At 44.3% G+C, this 25859-nt stretch overlaps 2 long non-coding RNA genes across 11 annotated transcripts in view; one reads left to right on the plus strand and one right to left on the minus strand.

Annotated features, from left to right (window-relative positions):
- Nucleotides 1-16939, plus strand: LOC308486725. Of its 10 annotated transcripts, none has more exons than XR_013991220.1 (5): nucleotides 1-2920; nucleotides 4489-4589; nucleotides 4811-4989; nucleotides 5594-5866; nucleotides 10054-12352. It is a non-coding gene; the product is annotated as an uncharacterized lncRNA (long non-coding RNA). The 10 variants fall into 10 exon arrangements; XR_013991223.1 differs by lacking the exon at nucleotides 4811-4989 and adding an exon at nucleotides 5026-5169; XR_013991224.1 differs by lacking the exon at nucleotides 4811-4989 and adding an exon at nucleotides 5026-5169 and having other exon boundaries at nucleotides 5653-5866.
- The window catches only part of LOC308486753, a 27653-nt gene continuing 12112 nt past the window's right edge, over nucleotides 10319-25859 (minus strand). The window contains exons 3-4 of the long non-coding RNA XR_013991269.1: nucleotides 15509-15591; nucleotides 10319-12852 (exon numbers count right to left, since the gene is read on the minus strand). This is a non-coding gene — a long non-coding RNA (uncharacterized lncRNA). The remainder of the gene's footprint in view (nucleotides 12853-15508; nucleotides 15592-25859) is intronic.

The raw sequence follows: 25859 nt of genomic DNA on the forward strand, positions 1-25859 counted from the left end.
TGACCGCGTTGCATTCTTGTGTGGGGCTTGGCGGAGGACCAAGCTGGCTGAGGAGGAGGAGGCGGCGGCGGCGGCGGCGTCCGTGGCTCTTCGGCTTGACAGGGATGTGAGGGGGGGAGGGGGAGTCCCTTTCCGTGCGGTCGGGGCAGTTGCCGCGGCGGTTGCCTTCCTCTTTTCACATACACGCCCCTCCCCCGCCCGCCCGCGTCGAGCGTAGAGCAGCTGTTCAGCGAAGCGTCTTTTCTTCCTCCCTCGAAGGGCGTCGACTGTTTTGACAGAGACCTCCCCTCCCCCCACAGCCGCCGCTTCTGCCAGGGAAAGTTCTCGCTCCCTTTTTTTTTTCCACGCGCGGGGGGGGGGAGGGGGAGCGCGTGACGCCCGCGGCGGCTTAAAGGCAAGGGGGGGGAGGGACGCGAACTGCGAGCCCGTTGCGTTCGCGGGACTGAGAATGCAGAGAAACTGGAGGGTGGGCTCGTGTAGCTCGGCTCAGTTTGCAGTTCTGTAGTTCTGTAAAGCAAGGCAGAGGTAGAGTTGGAAGGGGTCCCTTGGGTCCTCTAGTCTGACCCCCTGCAGTTAGGAATCCTGCCCACGGGTGGGGATCCACTTTGCTAGCCGGCTTGTGCGACCCGCATTAAGGTCTCTTTCTTCTTGCCAGCTGGTGGTGGCGCAGAGTGACTCCATCCTTCAGTGTTTTCCGGATTTCCAGACACCCACCCACCCTGCCCCATCCGCGCCTTGCAAGGGAAAATATGACACACTTCACGTAGTCCGTGTTGGGGATGCAAGGAGGAAGTTGGTCATCGATGATAGCATGGTGGTTTTAGTGTAGTGCAGCTGCCTTTCTGTGAAACTGATGGATGAAGATCCTGATCTCCCTCCCCTTGCAGGGAGATTTCTAATCTCCATTTTAGGTTCCAAGGATGACGGTGGTGAAGGAGAGGCTAAATGTAACAGGATAGACCTTCTTAGCTTTACTCTTTTTGAAGAAAACACATGACTTGGTGCAACCTAAAGTGACAGGGCACATTCCTAACCCGTCAGACTGGACATATTTGACCATATCTGGATGTGGCCTGACTTTTTTTTAATGCTGTTAACTAATCATTAGCAAGGGCTGGAAATACCCTTGGAACTTGCGTGCTCTTAAAAAAAGAAGAACCTACATTCTTCTAGTCCAAAATATTATTAGGTTGTGCTGCATGTACTTGTTGCTGAACTGCATTGTTAATCCTAATTATCAATAGATGGATCTTGGATTCTTTTGGTTTTACAGTGGTAACATTTAAAAACAGACACCTGAACATTTGGCCTCCCCCGCCCCCAGTGTTAGGACTATTTGGGGATATTAATCTAAAATATATAAGCTATAGCTGAGGGTGAAGCCCAGTTGCTTACATAACTTTATTTTGTTGCTAAAGTTATCTGCTTTAGTTACAGCTCTGAAGGGAATTTTTTTTAATAGCATATAACAATGGGGAATTCTTAAAAAGTGTGCTGTTTGCTTTTCCATGCTATCGAACAGAATACAAGTTTAAAACACTGTAGGAAGTAACGTTTAACATGGGTTTTTTTTGTAGATTTTAAAATTGTAGTAGATCTATTTGAAGACTAATGTTTCAGGAAGATGCAACCTTGACAGTGTCAAACCCAGCTTCTCTTCAAGTGTTAGACAAACAGTGGCTTGCATGACATTTCCTCCTTACAAAATTTGCTTCACACTGGGATGATTGAGGGGAGAGGGAAATAAAAGAAGAAACTGGTAACGAACTCTTCTGAGACCATTCATACCTATTGTCAGAATAGTTCAGGACCAAATTTACCAGTTTCTTCTTTTATTTCACCCTTCCCCCATTTGATTACTAACCATTTTATAACCTTTTGCTTTTAGCTTTGTTTGTTACAGGCCCACTGTGCCCCCAAAAATGTTTGACTTGGATTGGTCTGTTGTAGGTGGTATTATTGGCAGTTTCAACTGTTTATGAATCCTGAAGCCTAAGTAATTAGATAAACCTATTCTCCTTCATTGCTAGCTTGGTGACCAAAACTACTTCAGCTTGTTTGTGGACTTGGTGAACACAACAGAAATACAGTAATACCTGGCATGAAATTTGATAGTCATCATCAGCACAATCATGATCTTGAAATTTGCCCACTAGTTGAGTGAAGTTAGTTCTTCACTTAGAATTAAAAGCCAAAATGATAGGATCTGCTCCTTTGATAGGTGTAATAAACCACATGGAAAATCCCAATATACCCAGCTTGGGGAGGAGGAGCCACTGTATTGAAAAGTGGCAGGTGTTTAACTAAAAGCACCATATTCCCATAAATACTGTGTTATGTACCAGGTGCTAATGATGGTATTATTTATTTGTAGAGGCAGCAATTCAAGTACAGCGGAGAAGTACAGCTGAATAAGAATTGATTATTTTAAGTGTTACACGAAGAGTAGAAACCCTTGAGGAATTTCAGTAAGTCCAAAAATGATTAGTATTTCAGACAGAGAAGTCTTGAACTCTGCCAGATATCAAAGGAATACTCTTAGTTTGTGTGACAGAATCATCAGGTACAACCCAAAAACATCAGCCAAGAACTAAACCAGTTCACTCAAGATTCTGATTCTAAGATACACAACTGCTTTTGTGGAGACTGACAGACACAGCTCATGTGAACTTTCAGACTGAAAAAACCCATTTGGTGAAGTGGAACTCTTGAAGTTACATCCTGACTGAGAAGTGTCTGATGGGTGGGGGAAACATCCAGATTTGGATAAACTGCATAATGGACTTGACTTCAGCCACAGGGTGTTACTACCACCATTGGTTTATGTGCTTCAGTCATCCTGTTTCATTGCCATTTATCTTAGCCCATAACCAAGGACACCCAGATCATCAAGGCAAGATGTTCAATTTCCACAAGATAGGCGAGTATCTTGGTGAACCTTTAGCCATTATGCAAAAATGCCCATATTCAGAAAAAGTAATATACCAGTATATTTTGAGAGCTGGTAATTATAGGTGAAATAGCAGGGAGAAGTTGAGTTGCTTCTCTGGGCTTCCCTACAAGGTTTTTGGAGAGAAACGGCACAGTGACAACGGCGATTTGTTTATACTCTGAGTGTGATCTGTGTCCAAGAGCAATGCAAGGTGGCCTTGGGACAAATCTCTAGTTCATGAAATTTTTAGACATCTGATTGGTTTTCTAATGCTTTGGGGAAAGAGTTACTAAATTAAGTGCAAGAGAAGTGCTTCACAATCCAGCATGCTGCAGTGCATCCAAAATAATTCATGTCACATTTGCAAGTTACTCATAAGCATTCACCTCCACAGGCAGTACTTCAAAGGTATTGCAAGATGCTCTTCCAAATAGTTGTGTCTGTCCTCCTTGCAATCTGATTTGGATAATCAGAAAAGCGGAAGCTATAGTTTGGGAAACACCTTTCTGAAGTTGGTGTTCCAACAATAAGGGCCAGCAGTGTGCCCCTGAGTGGGCACAATTCCTTCCATGCCATGAATGGCACATAGCGTGTAATTAATGCAAATGAGTTCTTTCCATGCAGTGAACCCAGTTCCAGAACCCAGGACAACTTATTGAATTTTCTCTAGTGAAGGACATTGTGAATTTCCAAAAACAAGATGTACTGCCTATTTTGTCAAAACTGCTATAAGTTTGCTCAACTTTTCTGTGTGTGGGTGAATGTAACAGGAAATTTGGTGGTGGTGAGTAACATAGTTTGCAGTAAAAAGACTGTAATAGAATAGTAAAATTGTTACTTGGACCACAAAAATTGTTCATACTTCACCTTGCTGTTCACTGTGAACCCTTGAAATAAAGCCAGTATAAATTTCTTTGTTTCCAAGTAAAGGCAGTCAAGTGAAATTGGCATTTGAGCCAAACACTTAGAACGGTGGGTGGGGAACGTGTGGCTCTCCATATGTTGTTGGACTCCCAAAACCATAATCTCCAGCCAATGATGGGAGTTGTTACTTTCTGGAGGGCTACAGGTTAGCTACCCTTGAGTTAGAGTTAAACTCTAGAATGTCACAGTTTATATAGAAAGTATAAAAAAAACCCCTAGGTATTCAAATTCTGTCTTCTGACTATTTTGAGTGAAAGAAGGTTCAAGCTGGTTTTCTCTCTTCAGCTACGCCTTCCTTAAAAGATGTGGGTATATTTAGCTGAATTGAGAAACACCTGGTGGCTTCCTCTCAGCACAGTTCACTTGGGCTGCCTGTATGTTTACCACAGCTTCCAAAAAAGTGCATTTGATTTGGACAAGACATTTTTGTATTTGTACTGAACTGTGTTTGGAAGGAATATACTGAAAACAAATATGGCCAGGCAAGCAAATGTAGTGAAGTACTGACCTTAGAACATAGAATATGGTTTTGGAATAGAAATAGACCACATCTTCCTACTGAAAAAATGCAGATATTGTGGCAGCAGATTGGATGTTGTGTTGGAGAATTTTCAGGAAAATCTATTCCGCAGATGTGAATATCCTGTGCGCACTGTGATCCTTATAAGATGGACAAGTTTCTTTAGGAAGGCTTCGGAGAGGCTCTTCATGTGCATTTACCTACAGAGGTTAGGTGGGTGACTATGAAATTGATTTCTCGGTAGCCCCGTCCTAGTTTTGGAATGCCCTTCCCAGGGTAATTTGCCATACTTGTAAGATGTTTACATACCAGTTGAAAATACTTTTGAGGATTAGTGGTCTTCTAACTCTTCCCTGCTGGTTGTGTTCCTGTTGTGATGTCTTACCGTTTTTTTTACTCCCAACTTTTTTTACTGTGTAGAATCTTTTCCACAGCTTCAAAAGTGGGGCATTCCATGCAGTGCAAGAAGAAGCCCTTGTCCCCTTCTTCAATCCCAGCTTGGAGCAGATTAAGAGTGAAGGGTAGCTTTGGCTCTGTTTGGTGGCTACTTGGACCATCCAGCAAATGCAGAGAAGCTTTTGCTTCACCTTCACCCTCAAGCTCAGAGGTGATGGTGAGAAGAATATTAACTTTCCTTTGTATTTGCCAGGTGCCCTGAATGCCTGCCTGCCTGCCTCCCTGCTCTCCCCTTTGAGGCAGGTGCAGAGAACTCTCTTTGCCTCCTGCAGCTCCAAGACTGTGAGGAAGCCTTGGATAAATCACCTTTAATAGAGGCTGGCTGAGATTTGCTGCGGTGAGCAAGTTTGAGCCACCCTGACAGGGAAGACCATAGAATGTAAACAAGGCCAAAACAAACAAACAAAAAAGACAAGAAAAAAATTGAAATTTGGGCAATGGGATTCTAAAAGCGGTATGACCAGGCCTTCTCATTGTAGTCTGAGGTTTGGTTAGATGTAGGTTTTTGGTACTGGAGGATTATTTAACTTAAGCTTGCCTGGTGTTTAAAAGCAATTTTCATGTTGCTACTTCTGTCATTGTTATTAAGGCTATGGGAAAATGTAAGGCCCACTTGACAACACAAGGGATGAGCAGACTACTTTGGAAGCATTTATAGGTCTCGCTGCTCGCACGTCAGGGTTTTAGGAGCTGCTAAAACAATGCCAGTAACTATAGCCTGTTAACTTTATAATCTGAGATACTGTTTTTTACATCATTAGATGTGCACATAAGTCTGCAACTTTTGGGGAACAAATAACGGTGCATCACATTTCCATAGTGAGGTTAACATCCAGAACTGTGACAAACCTGGATTGCGAGGCATCCTTGGTGATGGTGGGACAAGAGCATTGAACAGCTCCCAAGCTGCTTGTTTGAAAAGGAAATCATACAAGTGCATGATGGTGTTCTCAGCATCTTGCAAAGCCTCTGAACTTCAATCACTTGTATCCCAGCTAGTGCAATCCTGAATTACTTCAAGAGAATGAAATCAAGTAAGACTGCAATTCTGTACTCTTAACTTGGGAGCAAGTGCCATTCAGCTTGATTGGGCTGGGTTGATACGTATAAGGTTGCACTGTAAGACAGCTGCTCCGATTGTAAAGTAAATTGAATGGCAATCTACCAACAAACTAACATTTCAAACCACAAACAATAAATTGTGGTTTATTCCTAACTGTTTAGTAGAATGCAGCTGGGAGCAATTGATAAAGTTGGGTCATGCTGGATGTATGTATTTGAATTATGGCCTTCAAAACATTCTGTGGCTCCAGTTCAACTTATTTTGAGAGGGGGGGAAATGTAAGCAGTAATGTTAGGAACCTAGCATGAGTGCTTACTGCCAGAATTCCAGTCTTAAACATGAACACAACTACTGTACTGCTATCTGTTTAAAGAATGGATCTGTCCTCTTGTTAAAAGTACCAAATACCAAATTATTTGGACTTGAGGATACCTGGCGATGGTTGTGATCCAATGCAGCCGCTTTTAAATATTTATAATGGTAAGGAAATGCTGTTTATCATAGACTAGTGCAGCCACTACATAATGCAAGACTGAAACCTTCAAATTGAACTTGGGAAAAAGTAGGGATATCTATGGCACCATATCATTTGCATTCACACACTTAATCTCTAAGGGCTCGCAGCAAAAGTGAAAGTGTGTGGTGTCTAAAGACTTAAAGCAGGCTTGGAAAACTTGCCATCCAGCAACATATTGAAGGCTACAACTCTTTCCTGAAAGAGCTCCCATGACTAAACTGGGAAGGCATCAGGGAAGTTGAACTTCTTGTTTCTGGAAACCCCTTTTGGAGTAGCAATCTGAATACCCTTGTGAGGACAGGATAGGCCTTGGGGACTATCTTAGTTATAGTGAAAGCCAGTTTGGAATAATGCTTAGTGTGTCAGACTAGGAACCTGTCAGGCAATAGCATAGATGGATGCTCATGAAGCTCACTGGGTAACCTTGGCCCAGTTATTGTTCTTACCTGTCTCTCGTGGTGGTTAAGATAAAGGGGGGGGGAGCCCCATATGTTACCTTGAACCCTCCTTTGTGTGTCCTAGGCTTTCTGTTTCGTTGAAACAAAAAACATTTTAAAACAAAAGTTAAGGGGGGGGGGAAATACAACTTAATAGTTCATGTGGTGTAATGTGTGTGGGGGGGAATCCACAAGTGGTAGGAACCCATAATCTGTAAGCATTAGAAATATAGTCCAGTGTAATTGTGCAACATTTTTATGCAGTGTTTGTTAGGTAAGGAAGTGTTTGCTTATGCCTTCCTTATACGAGTTGCCTAATCCGTTCCGTGAAAGCCCACAGGAATTTCTCAGCCCCTAGAGTGCTGCTCCTTGCAGCCATAAAGGTGCTTTAGCTATTGATAGATGGCCCTACTCTAGAGATCTAGAACAGAGATGGGGAAACGTTTTAAGCCTAAAGGCTACATTCCCTTCTGGGCAACTTTCCAAGAGTCACATTCCACTGTGGTGGGTGGAGCTTAGAGGCAAAGGTGCACAGAGCAGCAAATACAAATTTTACCTTTGTACGGTAGGCAGGCTAGTTTCCACACCCCTCTCTCCACACCCTTCTCTCCAGGTAAACAAAAGGCATTATCAGAGTTCAAGGACCCATTCCAGCTAGACTGGAAGAAGGCGTGAATCTGCCAGTGAGAGGTACAGCATGGGGAATTTTTAGAGTCAGCTATTCAGGAATCGTGTGAGGCACCAGCTGGGGAACCAGCAAAAGAAGAAGGCCCAAGAGCTAGGGGTGTGGTGGTGGGACAATGATAATGAGTGGTCAGAGGGAGCAGACTGGGAGGAGGAGGAGGTGTTGGAAACAAAATAGGCAACAGGGTTTAGTGAGAAGGAAGAGGCTGCAGCAGAGAGCAGTTCAGATGCAGAGACTGGAGAGGAGGTTGACCAAGAGACAGCTGAGACACGCTGCTGAAGAATCCAGGGAGTGTCCCCCTTCTGCAACCAGCTCTCTCTCTCTCTCCCCCCCCCCCCAGTCTCCTAGAACACAGGGAGAAATGAAAAGAGCAGAGCAGAGATTGGTTGTGTGCAGATGCAGTTTGAGACTGGTGGGGAAAACCCTGGAGAAAAGGAGCCTTAGAGCATGTTGGGAAGGCGGGGACCTTCAGTCCTTGCAACTGCCTCATTGGAGCAAGACCTAGTGGGAAGAGTTGCTGGGATCATGAGGCCTGCACTGTTTTCTGTGAACGGTGTTTCCGTGCGCTGCTCTGGCTCGCCAGAAGCAGCTTAAGTCATGCTGGCTCCCTCGGCCTATAGAGCGAGATGAGCGCTGCAACCCCAGAGTCGTCCGTGACTGGATCTAACAGTCGGGGGTACCTTTACCTTTATATTTATGGTGGAGATAAGGTGGAATGAAACAAATTTGGAGTTCTACTCACAAGAACAATGGGCTTTCAAGGATAGATAATGGAGAAAAGTTGAACTCACTTGCTTTTTCCTTAACAATATTTAATTTCAGAATCTAAAATTATCTAACTGCACCACTATATGTTAGAGATTGCATGGGGGGGGGGGGAGAGAATCAGTAGCTGGCTGGCTTATGTGAACCACTGTAAATAAACATCTTCTGTTCTGCACCACCTTAATCAGTGTGCAAAAATGCAAGATTTCAACATTCATTTTGCTACATCAACCTAAGTTTGAATTGCCTGCAGTTGCAGGGTGTGTATGGTGAATAGGCCCTGCCATTACAAAGTGTGAAGAAAACATGAGCCTCTCCCATATCATCCACTAGTTCCAACTTGTAGAAATGCCCCCAAGTGCAGAACACTAAATGACTTGCTAGTTTTGTCCCTACTTGTGTTTTCCTTCTGCACATTCTTGTGACAAACATTTACACCTGGTTGGAAGAGTTCTCTTCCATGTGAGCTTGGCACTGCCTTCTGGAATACCTGTACGATTCCATCTCACTTGCTACTTTCAAAGCCCATCTTTCCCACAAAGCCTTTGATTCAACAGCCCAGTTCCCCTGCCCTATTACAGTCAAGCCTAAGCACATGGAACTAACAATTGCGTATTCGTTCTGCTCTTGTCCTGCCTCTACGTCCTTCCTCTCCTCTGCTTCCTCCCCAAAAAAGATTAAATTTGAGATTGCAAGGGCCTTGGGCAGGAACATTTCCCCTTTTATGTGTTAAAGCACCATGAATACTGATGGAACGAAATATTGGTGTACAGGCAACCCCCAATTTGTGTGGAGGTTGCATTCTTGCCCCCCTCCAAGGGCAGGAGAGGGGGGAATGACTTTCTCCCCTTGCCCATCCTCTCTTCATGCTGCTCCCACCACCATGGCGGCTGCTCTAGGAAGCATGTGTATGGTTGTCCTGGAATATATTTGGTAATATTTTTGTAACTAGCTATATTTATGTCTTTGCTTTATTTCCATCCATAATTGACAATTGGGACATGTATCCTATTTTAAATGTGTGTGTTTTTTTACTTCTCCCTTCTGTGAAGGTGGTGGTACTACCAGGAGGACTAAGAAGACTTGAGTTGTTTAGGGCTTTGCACAAAAAGATGAGCACCTTGAATTGGGTCTGGGAACAAACAGGAAGCCCCTGTATCTGCTTTAGAACTGGAGTTTCATTACAGATATTGGGGGCAGTGGTGGTGTGTTTGAGACTCCTTTGTTGGCTTTGCTGAAACCGATACTGGGTTCATAGAGATGGAAATCTTGTTTGGCATAGAGGAATGTTAGCAGCAGGGGTTGAGGAGGGAATTTCCTTTTGAGAGATGTTCTCCCCCTCCCGCCATCAGGAAACAATTAGGTGGCAGCCTAGTTTCAAGATTGCTGTGCTTCCTGTTACATCTTTGGAGCCTTTTCAGTACATAGGCTGAGTGACGGGCAGCCTCCTGTCACAGCTTCTTACCCTTCTCTAGCTGTGCCACTCACACAACTTCACTGGAGGGGAAACCGGGATGAAGAAAATTTGCCAGTGTAGTGTTTGCAGCTGTACAAAAGCATCTCCCCCCCCCCTTTTTTTCTAAAGGGCTGCAATTTTCCCCTCACCCTAATGGCTGGAGGTAGAAGAAACATAAGAGGTGCACATATTCTTTTCACCTCGATCAGTGTGGTTGCAAAGCTACACTTGTTTAATTTCGCCCTGTCCCATTGAAAGCGCAGAAGGACATCTCCCTCTTTCATCTTCTCTATTACAGCTGTCTTAGCAGAGTTGAAAGTAGAACAATGTGGATTTCATTTCTGGTAAAAGGAGGATTTCTTCAGCCCTAAGCTACATTCTAGATGCCCGTGTATTAACCAAAGTAGCCTCAGGTTTTGTTGCTCTTTTCAGTGGCAGCTTTTAGATTTGAATACCAGGTTCAAATCTCTCTTCTTCAAGCGCAACTGGTGACCTTGGGCAAATGGCTGTCAAAACTGTACACACAGCAGTTTAAATTGGTTTCATTGCATCCCATGTATGCATGTTTTTTTGCATCGTCAACATGATGTCCTCATCCAACTGGCAGCCTTCACCCCTCCCCCAATTTAATGTGGATTTTCCTGCTCTGAACAGTATGGGGGGGCATACAGTTGTATATGGCTCAACTGTGGGCATACTGAAGTGAATTGTGTGGGGTGGGTTCTTGTGTTTTGCTGGGTGCCATCTAACACTATATTGCCTGCTACTTTGGTGAGGGTGCCCCTTCATGAGTGGGTGGGGGGGGCAGGTGTGACACTTATTATTATTATTATTAAACTATATTGTATAAGTCTGATATACCAGAAAACCCATATCTCAAAAAATTTTAAAAAAATGGCTATACATGCAGGTAAAACGGCTGCCTGCATTGGTACATATGTGGTGCTTACAAAGATGAAACTTGGGCAAGCTCTACTAGGAAGAGTTGTGCAAGGTCCTGTCCATTAATCCACCGTCCCCTTTCTCCTGCTGGAGTAAGCTGTATTCTCCTTGTATATGCAACAGAAGGAGAAGAACACGTGATTTGTTCCGAAAGGCAGGCTTCAAGTTCTTCAGACATTAGAAGGCTTGAAGAAGCTGTTGTGCTGCTAAAAGAACAAGGCAAGTTAATGAATGCAGGCCCAAAGGTCTTTACGTGGTTGACGGCTCTAAAATGCACCCAGCCATTCTACAGAAAGTACAAGTTTAAAAGCAAGTGAGAGAAGCAATAACACAATAAGATAGAGAAACGAAGAAAGAAAAAAAAGACCACGGGGAGGTAGAAGTTGATTTTTCTGTTGCTAAGATATTTTTTCCTGTGCAACTAAGCAGGCAAATACTGTAAACAAAAGCTGAGACTTCTAGCAAGAGCAAACCACAGCTTGTGCTACCGCTGTGCTTGCTGCTGGACAAGGCTGTCGTAATCTCAATTTCCTTATCTTTTGCTTAAATTTAATTACCACAATGAGGTGGGAGTTTTTCTCAACTATGTCTAGACTTCAAAACACTGGTGTTGGGGAGCTGATAAGAGTTTTGGCCTTGGACCAGGGAGGAAGGATTGCAGTCCCTGTCCAGCTTTCAACTCGCTGGGTGAGCTCAAGGCAGACTTTAAACTCTTTCTTACCCTCCCATACTTCTCAGAGCTCTTGAAGGCAGCAAAGGGAGTTCTCTGAACTTGTCAGAGAAACTTTCCATTTTAAATTCCATCTCTTACAGACCCCACCCCCCATCTTTCTTTATTGCTGGCTTGCATAGCCGAAGAACACCGAGACTGTGTCTCGGTGAAGTGAAACTGGCTTCTCCCAACTTATGCCTCTCCGTGTTCCACTCCTGGAGGCTGTGGGACAAAGCAGTCCTGCTTGCTCTGGCATGGTGGCAAATAGGAAAGAGAGTGGAATTTACATGTGTTAGTCTTGCCAAGCCTTGGTTCATACCTGAACTTAACCCCATCATCAAGCAATGACCTGCATCTGTGAAAGTTCCAGGCAGAGACTTACTCACCTAAAGATCAACATACTTAGCCTGCAGCAAGTCATCAAGTGATACATATGCATGGGTGAATAACCCCTTAATAGTGCAAATAAGAATTTTTATTCACGGACTTTTGAACTGTTCATCAATAAATGAGAAACAGCAAGCACTCCCATTTTATTCAGTAAGGTCTGGCTAACACCCCAGATATCCTGCATTTGCCCTCTAGAACATGGCAGCGGTTTCCTAGCAGACAAGTTAATGTGAAGAGTTTTGTAAACAGGAAGTTAGAAAAACCACAAAACTTGCCGCCTTACGGGGTGATAAATGGTAAGTCAAACTGAAGTTTTGTTTTTCAGCTTTGTTTTCATGTATTTTCACAAATAAATGGTTTTGGCGATAGGCTACCAAAGAGCTGAGAGCTGATGATATTCCTCCTAGACAGTAATGAAAATCCAGGCACCCTGTCCTCTAGAGCTGCTACGCCTTCAAGTATTGCCTGCCAGTATATAATAACAGACTTAGAACTGGAATGAAAGATGTTAGAAATACACTCTCCTTCCTGCAATAAAACTGAATAAATGCTGTCTATGTGTCTGGCTATTTACTAAGGACTTTGAAACAGCTCACACAAGCTCCCAAGACATCCTGTTCACAGAAGCAGCTGACAGGAATGCCTATTGTTCGGCTTTGCTTTTGTGCCTCTAATCTGATTTTTCAAGGGCTATGTGGAAACTGCAGCTGGAAAGGCATTTCAGAACTTCCTTGGCACATCCCTATGCAAACAGATGGGGCCCTCTACTGGTTAAGGGCACCGTCTTGTTAAAAAAGTAAACACAAAGCACAAACTGAACTCGACAGGAACAGCCGTTTGCTCATCTTTTAATACAGCCCCACAGCTATTCAACACATTGTGGCATTGCTCAGTGTAGCAGCACTGGCATAAAATAAACCAAGTGGATCACACGAAGTGGCCGAGTTGACATTTGCAAAAGGTTACCCACTGTTTCTTAAGCTCCTGAGCTTTGAGAAAGGGTTGTGCCATTCCTTCCCTACAGTACCTGTCTTCATTTGCTCTTCTCCCCTGCTGGAAGGTATAAAGAGGAAGAAATATGTGATAACGTACCTGTGACCCAAATATTGTTGCACTCCCACCACCCCCAGACTGCATGGCTAATGTTCACAGATGAGTGGAACTTTAGTCCTTGTTCCCCAACACTGCATTTCAGAGTCTCCGGTTTCTTTTAAAAACAAGAGGGGGGAATGGGAGAACTTTGTATAGAGAGTTTTGTGTCTTTTTTTGCCTCTAATAAACTGAGAAGCCCGGCCCCAGGAAATGCAAAACAATATTAATAGGCCTCTTGCTGCTCAGGAAGTGGATTCTTACATAACAAACTACGAACTTGCAGTTTAAGCCACTACAAAGATTGTTTGAAGAAATCACTCTGGGTTGAACCATTTCCCCTCTGGGAAAAAAGTGCCCAATCTATTCTTGTATTTCTTATCACATGCACAAAATGACCAAGGGAAAAAAGTAGAAACTGAAAATACAATTAATTTTTTAAAAAAATCATTTTATAACCATTGTCTCATAACCGGTTTTGCTTAATTAGAAATAGGTGTTGGCCCGTGCATAAAAAAATGTTTTATGGAGTGCAGCAAGTTGTAACTTCTTAGGATCAAGCCCAGCAATTGCAAAAAGAATGCAGCCACCAAACCCTTTCTACTTCAACGTTTCTCTGATTCTTACACTTTCATGCTAGGTCTTCTGAAGCTTGACACGTGCAGAGTGCCAATTCATTATCACCCCCACAGCTTGTCCCTTTTCTGCATATGAACCTGCCCCAGAGCCTGAGATCATTACCTGAGGCTCTGCATATCACTTCCAAGGGGGGTGGCTTTTTCTGCAGTAGCTTCATCTATCAAACACTTTCCCCAGGGAGATCTATCTGGTGCCAACTTTTTCATTTCGGTGTCAGGCAAGGATGTTTTGGCTTCCTAAGTAATTGGGGCAGTGCCTAATGAATACACAAGTTTTTTCATGCACTTGAGAGTTGGGGTGCTAGGGCAGGGGTAGTAACTGGCGGGGGGACACTGTTCTGCTGGAGTAGTATGTCCACCTTTGGTCACCACTCTGCACTTGGCTCTCACCTGTGGCTCCTAGAAGCAGCCCCACCGCAGGAATGACTGACCAGCTGGCTAAACCAGGTGAGGGTAGCCAATGTTATCTAAAACCTTTGGTTGCTTAGGGACTTTCTTTGCATGTGAAGACAAGCTCTGGCAGGTTGGACAAGACCAATAATGAGTCCAGTGGTTAAGAAAGTGCTTTCTGCATGTGCTGTAAAGGGGCAGATGGGGCTCATCCACTGGGAAGGCAGCCCATCTAGAAGAAGGAAAACTGGTCCAAAAATTCCGCTGCCTTGTGGAATAGCACAGCTCTCCTAGGTAAAGGGACCCCTGACCATTAGGTCCAGTCGTGACCGACTCTGGGGTTGCGGCGCTCATCTCGCTTTATTGGCCGAGGGAGCCGGCGTACAGCTTCCGGGTCATGTGGCCAGCATGACTAAGCTGCTTCTAAGCACACAGAAACACCGTTTACCTTCCCGCTGGAGCGGTACCTATTTATCTACTTGCACTTTGACGTGCTTTCAAACTGCTAGGTTGGCAGGAGCAGGGACCGAGCAACGGAAGCTCACCCCGTTGTGGGGATTCGAACCGCCAACCTTCTGATCGGCAAGCCCTAGGCTCTGTAGTTTAACCCACAGTGCCACCCGTGTCCCTACAGCTCTCCTAACCACCCATTAAAAGGTAAAGGATCCCTGACAGTTAAGTCCAGTTGTGAACGACTCGGGTTGCAGCGCTCATCTCGCTTTACTGGCCAAGGGAGCCGATGTTTGTCTGCAGACAGTTTTTCCGGGTCATGTGGCCAGCATGACTAAGCCGCTTCTGGCGAAACCAGAGCAGTGCACGGAAACTCCGTCTGGGACCTTCCGATCGGCAAGCCCTAGGCTCAGTGGTTTAGACCACAGCACCACCTGCGCCCCTACCCATTAAACATCTGCAAACAGGTGATCTGTCGGACTCTGTTTTCCCAATTGCAAGTTCTCCCATCTTCAAGTGTAGTGATTTATAACTATCCCATAAGAATGAATGGGACATGTTTGCCTAGGGAGGAGAATCTACAAAACTCAGGTTGATCCTCAGTTCTATGTTCTTCTAAAAGGGATACATTTTGGGACACCACTAATTAGGTGGGGGATAAACCTGGTCCGTGTCATTGCTGACACCAGCCAGTAAGAACCTATCCTGTCCCTATCTGCATAGTGGGGAAAGTAGTTTACCAACATTAGCCTCAAAACCATTTAAGGGAGATTTACAACATTTTCTCTGTTCCATAAAGAGCCCAAGATGTATCTTGCTAATGGTAATAATGGATGAGCAGGAATTTGAACTCTTCTCTTCTGGGCAGTGGCGTAGCGTGGGGGGTGCAGGGGGGGCCGGCTGCACCGGGCGCAACATCTGGGGGGCGCGCGCTCGCACTCGCAGCTCTCTGCCCTTACTAAAATCCACAGGTTAGGGGGCGCAAATTACTTGCCTTGCCCCGGGTGCTGACAACCAACGCTACGCCACTGCTTCTGGGTCCAGGTAAAACACCCCAGACCATACCAATGCTCTTCTTAAAACACAGTGGTGAGTGGAGAGATCTATGTAAACAAAATACAGTATTGAGGAAATAAACGTACCTGAAATAGGGATGTTGAGATTCTAGGGAGATGTCTGGTGCCCTCTAGTGTTCCTTTTTGTTAGAACACACACAATCTTTCCCCTTTTAGAAAAACAAGTGTTTTGTCACATTCATTGTGCAAAAGATATGTATATTACATTTCATCTCGTTATTGTGCATAGTTTTATTTAGCTTGGGTGCACTGCCACTATGACCGCCCATCAATTAAGTTTTTAATGAATGGACGATCTGCTTTTTAACCTATTCAGTTAAATGTGCACATTATCACAGTCTTGGTATAGGTCCTATCTGGAGATATTGGAATAAGTGTGATGTAACTAATGGTTATTCGGTAGATATTATTAATATTATTAAGACTGGCAGGAGTCATAGGCATACAAAACAAAATAAGTGAACAACACTAATGTCAAATGTGGAAGCTAAATTCATATGGAATTTATGGAATCTTGCATACTGTTTCCTTCTTTTTAGAACCTTTCTTGCCATATCTTTAAAAAGCAAGATGAACAAGTATAGGATAACAGCGTGGGGCAGGATTATTTTTCAGAGAGCAGTGTGTGGGGAAATGGTTAAAAAGCCCTTCCTGTGCCATGGTCCAAGTTCTCATTTTATCCCCCTTGCCATGACTGAGATTTAAAGAATAAAAACCATGCATGCTAAATACTTGTATATTTTAATTAGGTCCAACACCCTGGCTGGATAGTTATTCCCTCCCCCACCACCAGAAAATGGAGAAAACTGAAAGTCAAAACAAAAATGATAAATAAAAGGGCAGCTGCAGCCTTATGCAAACTGTTTTATTATTTTGCCACAAATATAACATGCAACTCCCTCAGTTAACCTTTCCATTCTTCCATAAATGTATTTATGCCTCCATTCCTCCTTTTTTTATCAACACACTAACTTCATATTCACATAAATGGGGAGAGCCAGGCTTGTGATTTTCTGCGGATCAAAGAGCTTGCCTCTTCTCCTCCCTCCTCTTCTCAGCCACTTCCTTATTTGTAGATTTATAAATCATTCACCAGCTGTCCTGAAATGCGTCCAGGTTTCCTTATTTTTAAACTCTGCTCCCCCCCCCCCCGTAGCAGTACTAATTAACCAATCAAGCCTCCACACTAGGAAGAAACTTAAATTTCCACTGCAAGAGGATAGCCCCATAAGGATAACTCTGCAGGGACTTTTTGCTGCCTGAGAGGAGACAGGTTGGCCATACCCCATATTCTGTGCAAAGAAGCTGGCAAGATGGGCAACTGAGTTTTATTTCAACACAGGTGACACACTCCTGGCGGTAGCAGACGAGCCAGCAGGGAATGCAGCAATCTTTGATAATATTTGATAACATATGTATAAGAATGTTCCATTCAACAGAATCCTCTCCCAGCTGATAATACAAGTGCCTATCAATTAAAAGTTCTAATCAGCTTCATGTGACCAGTTCTTTCTGCTACCCTAATAGTTAGTCTAACTTTTGTGCCCCCCCCCTCCGTCCTTCTGCCCTTTAGGCTAAGCCTGTGGTTAGGACTAGGGCCGATGAGAAGCTGGAGCAGCGGGTCTTGATGTCCTGGACCCACAGCCAGAAAGGTCCCCAGACTTTGAGTTTTTGTTAGAAAGAGAGAGACAGTTTGTGTGTCTTGTACTCCTAAAAAGAAAGTTACGAAGCAAAATGTTTAGGTACCTTATCAATTTCTTTGAGATGAGTCAGCCTGGCTGCTTCCAGCTTGCAGTGCTTTCATCCAACAAGTGACCTCAGGAGTCTGATGGATAAGTGAGTTTGGACACTAGGCAATAGGAATTCTGGTGGTCCTAAAGAGCTGCTTTTTACCCCTCCCCTGTAGTGTACTTTTCCTGGTCCTGAATGGAGTAACTATACTTTGAAGGACCAGCTGTGCAACCTGGGGGTCATACTGGATTCACAGCTGTCCAGGGAGACACAGGTTCTGTGTCCAGGGCCATCTGATATGCCGGCTGAGACCCCACCCGCCTGTGCACTGTCTTGCCAGAGTGGTACATGCGCTGGTTATCTCCCTCTTGGACTACTGCAATGCATATTGATTTTGAATTGTGTTTTTGTTAACTCTTCTATTTCTGTTATGTTTTATCTATGGAATTCAAAGAGTACCAGCAGAAGAGCCATAAAACGGTCTGCTAAGACCCTCAACAATGTTCAAGTGATCCACGGGGGACCATGGCTCTGGCCTGATCTTCAACGGATAGGTCTGGTTGCGTATCTTGGTCTAGCTTAAGGAAAACCACCAGCATTTGGATTTTGTCTTTACTATCATTAAAACCTTTGGGCTTATTCTTTTAAAAAAAGAAAATAAAAGAGAAAGGAGGAAGACACATAAAGGAAACAATCAGAAGCAGGTCTCCTCTGTTGCAGGTTGTGATGAAAGAGGAGACCTGCATCGGAAAAGGCTGGACTACTTCCAAACATAGTACTGAAATCCCAGAATAGGTTATTAACACAGCCTTTTCCCCTAGTAAGTAAAGGTGCAGCATTTCCATTGTAAATAAGATAACTGCTTGTTTGCACAGTTAACAACAGGGCAGAAGGCAAACAAAGCCCTTTTTTCATATAGCTCTGACTGCCAGACAGCTAGCTTGGGGTAACTGTGTTGGGTTGAAGGCATATAGCCAGCCTTTAGCATTATTCACTAACATTATGCCTGGGTAGGGATCTCTCCCCTTAACCTTTGCAGGGGATACTGACAAAGGGCCAGGGGCCAAGGTTTGTCCAGAGGTGGATTTAGGGGAGCACAAGGGATGCCACAACTATTATTTAGAATGGAACTAGGGCTGCCATACACCTGGATTTTTCTGGACATTATTGGGATTTCAAAGGTGGAATTGAGGTCTGGAGGGAATTTCCGAAAGGCAGCGCTTTGTCCTGGATCTTAGGCAAGTCAATCAAAAAATCAACAATTTTGGTGGTTTGTTTTTTTTTTAAAAAAAACCTAATTCAGGACGTCCTGGTTTTTACTTTTTGAAATATGGCAACCCTAAGAGGCACCACTGAAATCTGAGAGCCCAAGTTCCACCACTGAGAAATCCCATTGGCACTGGCACTCTGGATTAATTATGGAAAGTTGGCTGTCACCGATGGAAGCGAAAGCTCTGAAAAAGCTCAATATGGAGGTCAAATGGCCGAAATATTGGGAAATTTTGGAACAAGATGGAGACAGATTGAAACTGCAGAGTTTTGAAAAACTAAAAAATAAAGTGCGAGACTGGCTTCATTATTATCAGATAATGGAGGCATACAATTTGGATAAGAAAATCGGCTTCCAGGTGGAAAAATCAAAATTAGAAACAGAATTGTTAGAACCCAAAACTAAGATTTTGTCAAAAATGTATAACTTGCTGCTGAAATGGAATACTCAGGATGAAACGGTGAAATCTGCTATGATTAAATGGGCACAAGACGTTGGACATAACATAATGATGGCTGACTGGGAACAGTTGTGGACCACAGGTATGAAGTTTACGGCATGTAATGCCTTAAGAGAGAATATTATGAAAATGATATACAGGTGGTACATAACCCCAGTCAAGCTTGCAAAAATCTACCATTTGCCCGATAATAAATGTTGGAAATGCAAAGAAACTGAAGGTACATTCTTTCACCTTTGGTGGACGTGCCCAAGGATTAAGGTTTTCTGGGAGATGATTTATAATGAATTAAAAAAGGTATTTAAATATACCTTCTTGAAGAAACCAGAGGCCTTTCTCCTGGGCATAGTCGGCCAATCGGTGTTAAAGAAGGACAGAACTTTCTTTATGTATGCTACAACAGCAGCAAGAATACTTATTGCAAAGCATTGGAAGACACAAGATCTACCCACACTGGAGGAATGGCAGATGAAAATGATGGACTACATGGAATTGGCGGAAATGACTGGCAGAATCCGAGACCAGGGAGAAGAGTCGGTGGAAGAAGATTGGAAGAAATTTAAAGACTACTTACAGAAATATTGTAAAATTAATGAATGTTAGAATGATGTTGGATTGAAGTTAAGTGGTTTCTAGCTGTAATGGTATAAAAGAATATGGAAAAATTGGTTTTCAATATGTAAAAACTTAATGCTATAATATATTAAGATTAAAGATCAGGATTAAAAGGAGGGAAAGGAATTGCTGGACTAACAAATTGAATTGGAATACAAAAAAGGGAGGTATGAGGAGGTCCGGGAAACAAGTAAATGTAAGAGAAGTGATGAAAAGATGGAATTGTTTTTAATTGTCTTTTTTTGTACTTTGTATTTTTCTTTTTTCTATTGTTATTTTTCTTATCAATGTAATCTTTTTCTTTTGAAATTTTAATAAATATCATTAAAAAAAATGGATTAATTATGGAAAGTGATTAGGATGGTTCAGCAGGGGAAGAATCACTGGGGACCCACGAGCTGGACTGGTGGGGGAAGAGAGAACAAATTGCAGGTGGAAAACGTGAAAAGAGGGTGGTCACAGTCTCTCTGATGCAATATAGTGAGAATAGATTTCTCTGTCTTCATTACAGCACATGTTTGTACCTACTGTGGCACAAAAGTCAAAACCGAAGCAGCACAGGAAGCGCCCGTCTATCGCGGCCATTCAGTGGCGTAGCGTGGGTTGTCAGCACCCGGGGCAAGGCAAGTAATTTGCGCCCCCTAACCCGTGGATTTTAGCAGGGGGCAGAGAGCTGCGAGTGCGAGCGCGCCCCCCCAGATGTTGCGCCCGGTGCGGCCGGCCCCCCCTGCACCCCCCACGCTACGCCACTGCGGCCATTAGCTCATCTGACTAGCAGTGGCTCTCTGAAGCTTCAGCCTTTCCCAACCCAACTCAGAGATGCCAGGGACTGAATCTGGGACCTTTTGCATGCAGAGTGTGTGCTCCGGTACAGAGCCACAAGCCTTCCACAAAAACAGCTTGCGACTCTTCCTGTAGGCCATTCTTTCAACAGCATCTGCCATTTCCAATTGCAAGATGTTGTCATTAACCATATGTGTGGTCTCTGGCTGTTTGTTCTTTCAATTTGTTTACTCCCATAGAAGGCTTCTTTTGGTTGGAAACCTCAGCCTCACTCCAGAAACCCCTAGCAAATGCCAAATTCCATCCTTGCTGCGGGCGAAAGATCGCCAGTGCGCAGGGAATTGTGAACAGGAGGCTGCCAAAGCAAGAGAGAAGCAGCCAGTTGCAAGCCAGTGGCCTCCCCTTTTTCTCTCAATGAGTGACCCCCCAAAGAAAGGGGTGAACAGTTTCAGGAATGCAACGATTTATGGGCACATTTAAAGTAAACCAATGGTGCACTTAGTGCAGTGTGCCACATCCTTATTAAGCGCACTAATGGAAACATTAAGGCATCAGAAAGCAGAAGCAAAAGAGCAAGCAAAAATCATTATTTTCTCTGTGACGCACAGCAGAGCTACAGTACCCGGCTCCGCCAGAGCGCTCAGCCTCATCCAGAAGAAACGATGTCGTGGAAGACTGCAGTGGGCTGCACGGTGTTGGGAGACGAGCCTTTTGTGTGTGGCATCACACATGCGCTAATCATGCCAGACCCCTACAATTTTGGAAGACTGGTATCTCTGACTCCAGATATGCTAAAGGGGAAGTCATACAGGGAAATCAGGGGGTGCCCTCATCTTCGTTGAGTGGGTCTGTGCTACAGCTGAAGAGCTCAGCACTATGATACTCTGGTAACCTCCAGACCGGATGGTCCCAACATGCTTTTTGTGCGGCTGCTCTTGAAGATGATTTGGAGACTTCAGGTGGGTCCAAAATGCAGATTTACTGGCTGGGGGTTCCATTTAGAACTCAGGTAACTCCCCCCCTTTTTAAAGTGTTCAAGGGTTAATTTGTTTAATCATTTTTTCGATACAAACATCAGCCGCAAAAGACACATACAACAAAACCCATAATAACAATAATAACACAATTTGACAGTTCAGATTTGAATACACTGATATACCTACGACTACACCTTTTTAAACAATATTTTCCCACCTCTCTCTCCTCCCCCTACTTCCCACCACTATCCGACTTATTGCTTAAATATTTGTTCCAGATTTCTTCATATTTATCCATTCTTATTTTGCGTTGACATGCAATATGTTCGCATGTAGCTAATCTGTCCATATTATCAATCCATGTGCTCAATTGAATCTTTTTGCGGCTCTTCCAATTCATCAAAACAAGTTTCAGGTAACTCCCATTTTAAAACAGCTGCACTGATTGTCAGTTTATTTTCTGGGCCCAATTCATGGGAACGGGGAGGGATTTACAAGTCAGCCTAAAATGTAAAGACTGCAGGTTTCCCTCTCCTCACCTCTGTCCTGCTATCAGGGATTCATTCTGCAGATTTCCTAGCCCCAGATTTCCTAGAGCCAGTGTGGTGTAGTGGTTAAGAGCGGTAGTCTCGTAATCTGGGGAACCGGGTTCGCGTCTCCGCTCCTCCACATGCAGCTGCTGGGTGACCTTGGGCCAGTCACACCTCTTTGAAGTCTCTCAGCCCCACTCACCTCACAGAGTGTTTGTTGTGGGGGAGGAAGGGAAAGGAGAATGTTAGCCGCTTTGAGACTCCTTAAAGGGAGTGAAAGGCGGGATATCAAATCCAAACTCTTCTTCTTCTTCTTACAGCCCAGTTCAGTGGGACTCACTCCGAAGGAAACGTACACCGCTTTAGCCAAACGCAGTTGTATCATTATGTCCTCTACAATTCTGTCACCTTGGGAAAAAGAACGGGATTGCCATCCTTTGTCAGCACATTATACAGAAGGAGGGCACTTGGCATGACAGAAGGTAAAAAATAGCTTGGTTCCCCAACGCTGAGAAATTGAGGCAAGATGGAGGTGGCCATTCTTCACTGGCTCGACACCCGGCTCTTGCGAGGCAAGCTGCATGCTGCTATCCATCTGTCAGCCTCGAGACATGAGAGAGGGAAGCACAGAGAGGACCCTGGTGGGTTGAGTGTATACTGTGCAATGAAAGGTGCTATTGAAATTAGCTGTCATGAAAAATTTAATGCAACCCACGCCTAGAGTATCAATAATGGATCTCTCCATATCCGGAGATTATATGGAAGCAGGAGAACCTTCAGCATAATGCCCGAGGCAATAATTCAATTTTGCAATCGAAAGAACGGTAATACCTCTACTCTTCTTTCACAGCGGTGTGTTATCTAGCATCAGGCTTATCTCGAAGAGCAAGGCTTGCTCATTTGTTACACGGAACACACAAACAAGCTGCCTCTAAGCGTATGCAAGTGTTTGCGTGGAAGACTGTACGCTTGCCGATTTGGTCAGCTCAGCTATTGTCCGTGCAGGTTCGCAGACAGCATGCTCACTGAAAGTTAGTTAAGAAGGTAAAGGTACCCCTGCCCGTACGGGCCAGTCGTATCCGACTCTAGGGTTGTGCGCCCATCTCACTTAAGAGGCCGGGGGCCAGCGCTGTCCGGAGACACTTCCGGGTCACGTGGGCAGCGTGATGAAGCTGCTCTGGCGAGCCAGCACCAGCGCAGCACACGGAAACGCCGTTTACCTTCCCGCCAGAGCGGTACCTATTTATCTACTTGCACTTAGGGCTGCTTTCGAACTGCTAGGTGGGCAGGAGCTGGGACCGAAAGACGGGAGCTCACCCCGCCGCGGGGATTCGAACTGCCGACCATACGATCGGCAAGTCCTAGGCACTGAGGTTTTACCCACAGCACCACCCGCGTCCCCGAAAGTTAGTTACCTGTGAATAATTGCACGAGTGTGCATCTGGGCTATTTGTGTTCGCAGGTACAAAGAATGTACACATGTGGGACTGCTGATGCCATCTTCACAGCCCCATGAAAGGTGCTGCACACTGCAATACAGCTGCCTTCTCCTACAAAGAAGATTCTGCCATTCAGATGGGGCTTCAGCTTCCAATGCATCAGCAGTTTTGATCCATGACAGGCAGCTCTTGCAAGGCAGCTGTGAATCACAGTCCAAAGCAGTCGCAGACTAGCTGTGTTGCACGCTCCCCATTTGCAGTGGCAGACCTTGGCATCTAAAATTTCAGTGGTGGCCTGTGTGACACCTAAATCTGCTGCCCCTCGCCTCTCACCTTCTGTTAGATGCTGAAATATACTCAGAGTCGAGAGAGGATTTCATGCTCTTTATTCAGCTCATAGTGGTGAGGAGCAATGGAAGTTCCCCCAGAATGTCTGCTTTATATACATTATTTACACAATGGGCCCCACGTGATTGGCTAATTCCGGGATTCTCCTGTAGGCCAATCAGGTTGCGGATTCACTTCCACCTGGAGCTGGATTGGGTGGCTCCTGTGGACCAATCAGACTGCTGCATTCTGAATCCTATTGTTCTAGGACCAATCAGACTGCTGCATTTTGGATACTATTCAACTCAATACATAACAGATGCCATAGTTGCAGCACCCCTTGCAGCACCCCAGAAGTTCTGCAACCGGGGCACCCATCACTCCTCCCTGGTTCTACATTTGCCATTTGGAGCCAATGTACAGTTTGGTAGCAGCAGAGGGGATGCTGGTAATATTTGGCTTCTGTGGATAACTTCTAGATGTTCTCATGCTTAGACCTGGAGGCAAAATGCAGCCCTACAAGCCTCTCTTACATGGCCCTACAGACTCTTCTCCAGGTAAGACCTTTCACCTGCTTTGCTTACGGTTGCCATATGTCTGGAATTTCCAAGACATAGGCAGAATTCAGCTGTTGGCAACAGTGTCCAGGTGGAAATCACTGAAATGTCTGGGAAATTCTGGATGTACTGCAACCCATGTCAGAAGTTTAGTTTTTGGCAAATTTCCTTAAAAATAGCTCAAAAACTTCTTCTTTTTTTAGATTTTGCAGAAAAAGCTCAACAACTTTGGGGCAAAACTAACAAAGCTCACTTTTTGAAATATGGCAACCCAAGCTTTGCATCACACCTTGTTTGAGTGTTTCTTCCTGGCTGGAATTTCATAGAACTCTTGACGACGACTCTTGCTTGCCTGGACAGAGGACAAACTAGCTTTCTGTACATGGATAAAATTTACATTCCGCCCATTTTTGCCTTTGGCCCTGCCAGCTCCTGGAAGGTTTCTCAGAAACGAATGTCGCCTCAGGCTGAAAAAGATTCCCAACTCCTGCTTTAGACAATGACTGTGAACCCAGAGCACTACAGAAGAGATGGCTCTACAATGGAACTAAAGAAGCTTAAAGTTCAGAGCTCCTATTCCTGGAGGGGGCCCAAAAGCTACTTTAGTTCACATTGCTTTTAAAAATTGACAAAAAAATGCATCATGCCTGCATATAATATTTCCCTATTTTTTTCTAATTTTCACTCCCCCTCCATAACTTGAAAACTATAAGGCATAGGAAATTTTTATTCACATCAGTGGCTTTGACACGTGAGATAATCCAGTGCAGCAATTTTAATCAAAATCTGAAATGATGTAGCTTTTTGTGTGTGTGCGTTTGTGGTGGTATGTTGTGGAACAACCCCATCAAGAAGATAGCAGTGGTTCCCCAGACCTTGGTGGAATCTAGACACATATAAAAAACGTTGTGAAAATGCTTTTTAATTTATATATATATATATATATATATATATATATATATATATATATATATAAAATTTGTCATAGCTCACCATCACCCTCTAGTGTCACATTTGTATAATGCACTTTACAACATACTTAAAACGTTTTATTTGCAGCTGTATAGCTGAGTCCCTTGTTGTTGGTGGCGAAGGGGCCCCCATATCAGTTCAAGCTTCAGTGCCCCCCAAAATGTAGGTCTGCCACTGCACTACAGTCCAGCTCATAAAAGAGACTTTGTTCACTGCATTGTTCACAGGATCTCAACCACCCCTTCCTCAGTAGCTTGCGGAAGTCTTTCCTTGGCAACACAGAAACAAGTTCGGCTTAATTTCCTTTTCCTTTTTCGCTCCTAGATTGAGGTATTAATCTTCCGTCCTGGATAGGACAGTAATTTTGACCACCTCATCTCTTATTCGCCAGGCAGAGAAAGAGATTTCCCCGAAGACTTAAGGCTAAACAAGATCAGCTGTCCCGCTTTGCCTCCTCCGCAGCAAAACGCTGCCTGGAGCCATTCTATTGAAACAAGGTGCATTAAGGATAAATGTGTTCTAGGCCGATAAAAAGGACCCAAGGCTGTATCTGGCAGGAAGAAAGAGGCTTAGACTTAGTGACTGGACCGAGCATGCCTCAATCAATCTACAAGTGCCAGAACGCAAGCCAATGTGCACATCTGCTGTGCCAAAATATACTTAACTTCCCATGAGTCACCAGAAGCGTCATCTGTCTGCTGGCTGGCTTGATACAAGTTGGGTTGAGGAAGATACAGGGATGGATGGACCAAAGTG

This window comes from Podarcis pityusensis, assembly GCF_964106645.2.
Source record: "Podarcis pityusensis genome assembly, chromosome: 10".
Lineage (NCBI taxonomy): Eukaryota > Metazoa > Chordata > Lepidosauria > Squamata > Lacertidae > Podarcis > Podarcis pityusensis.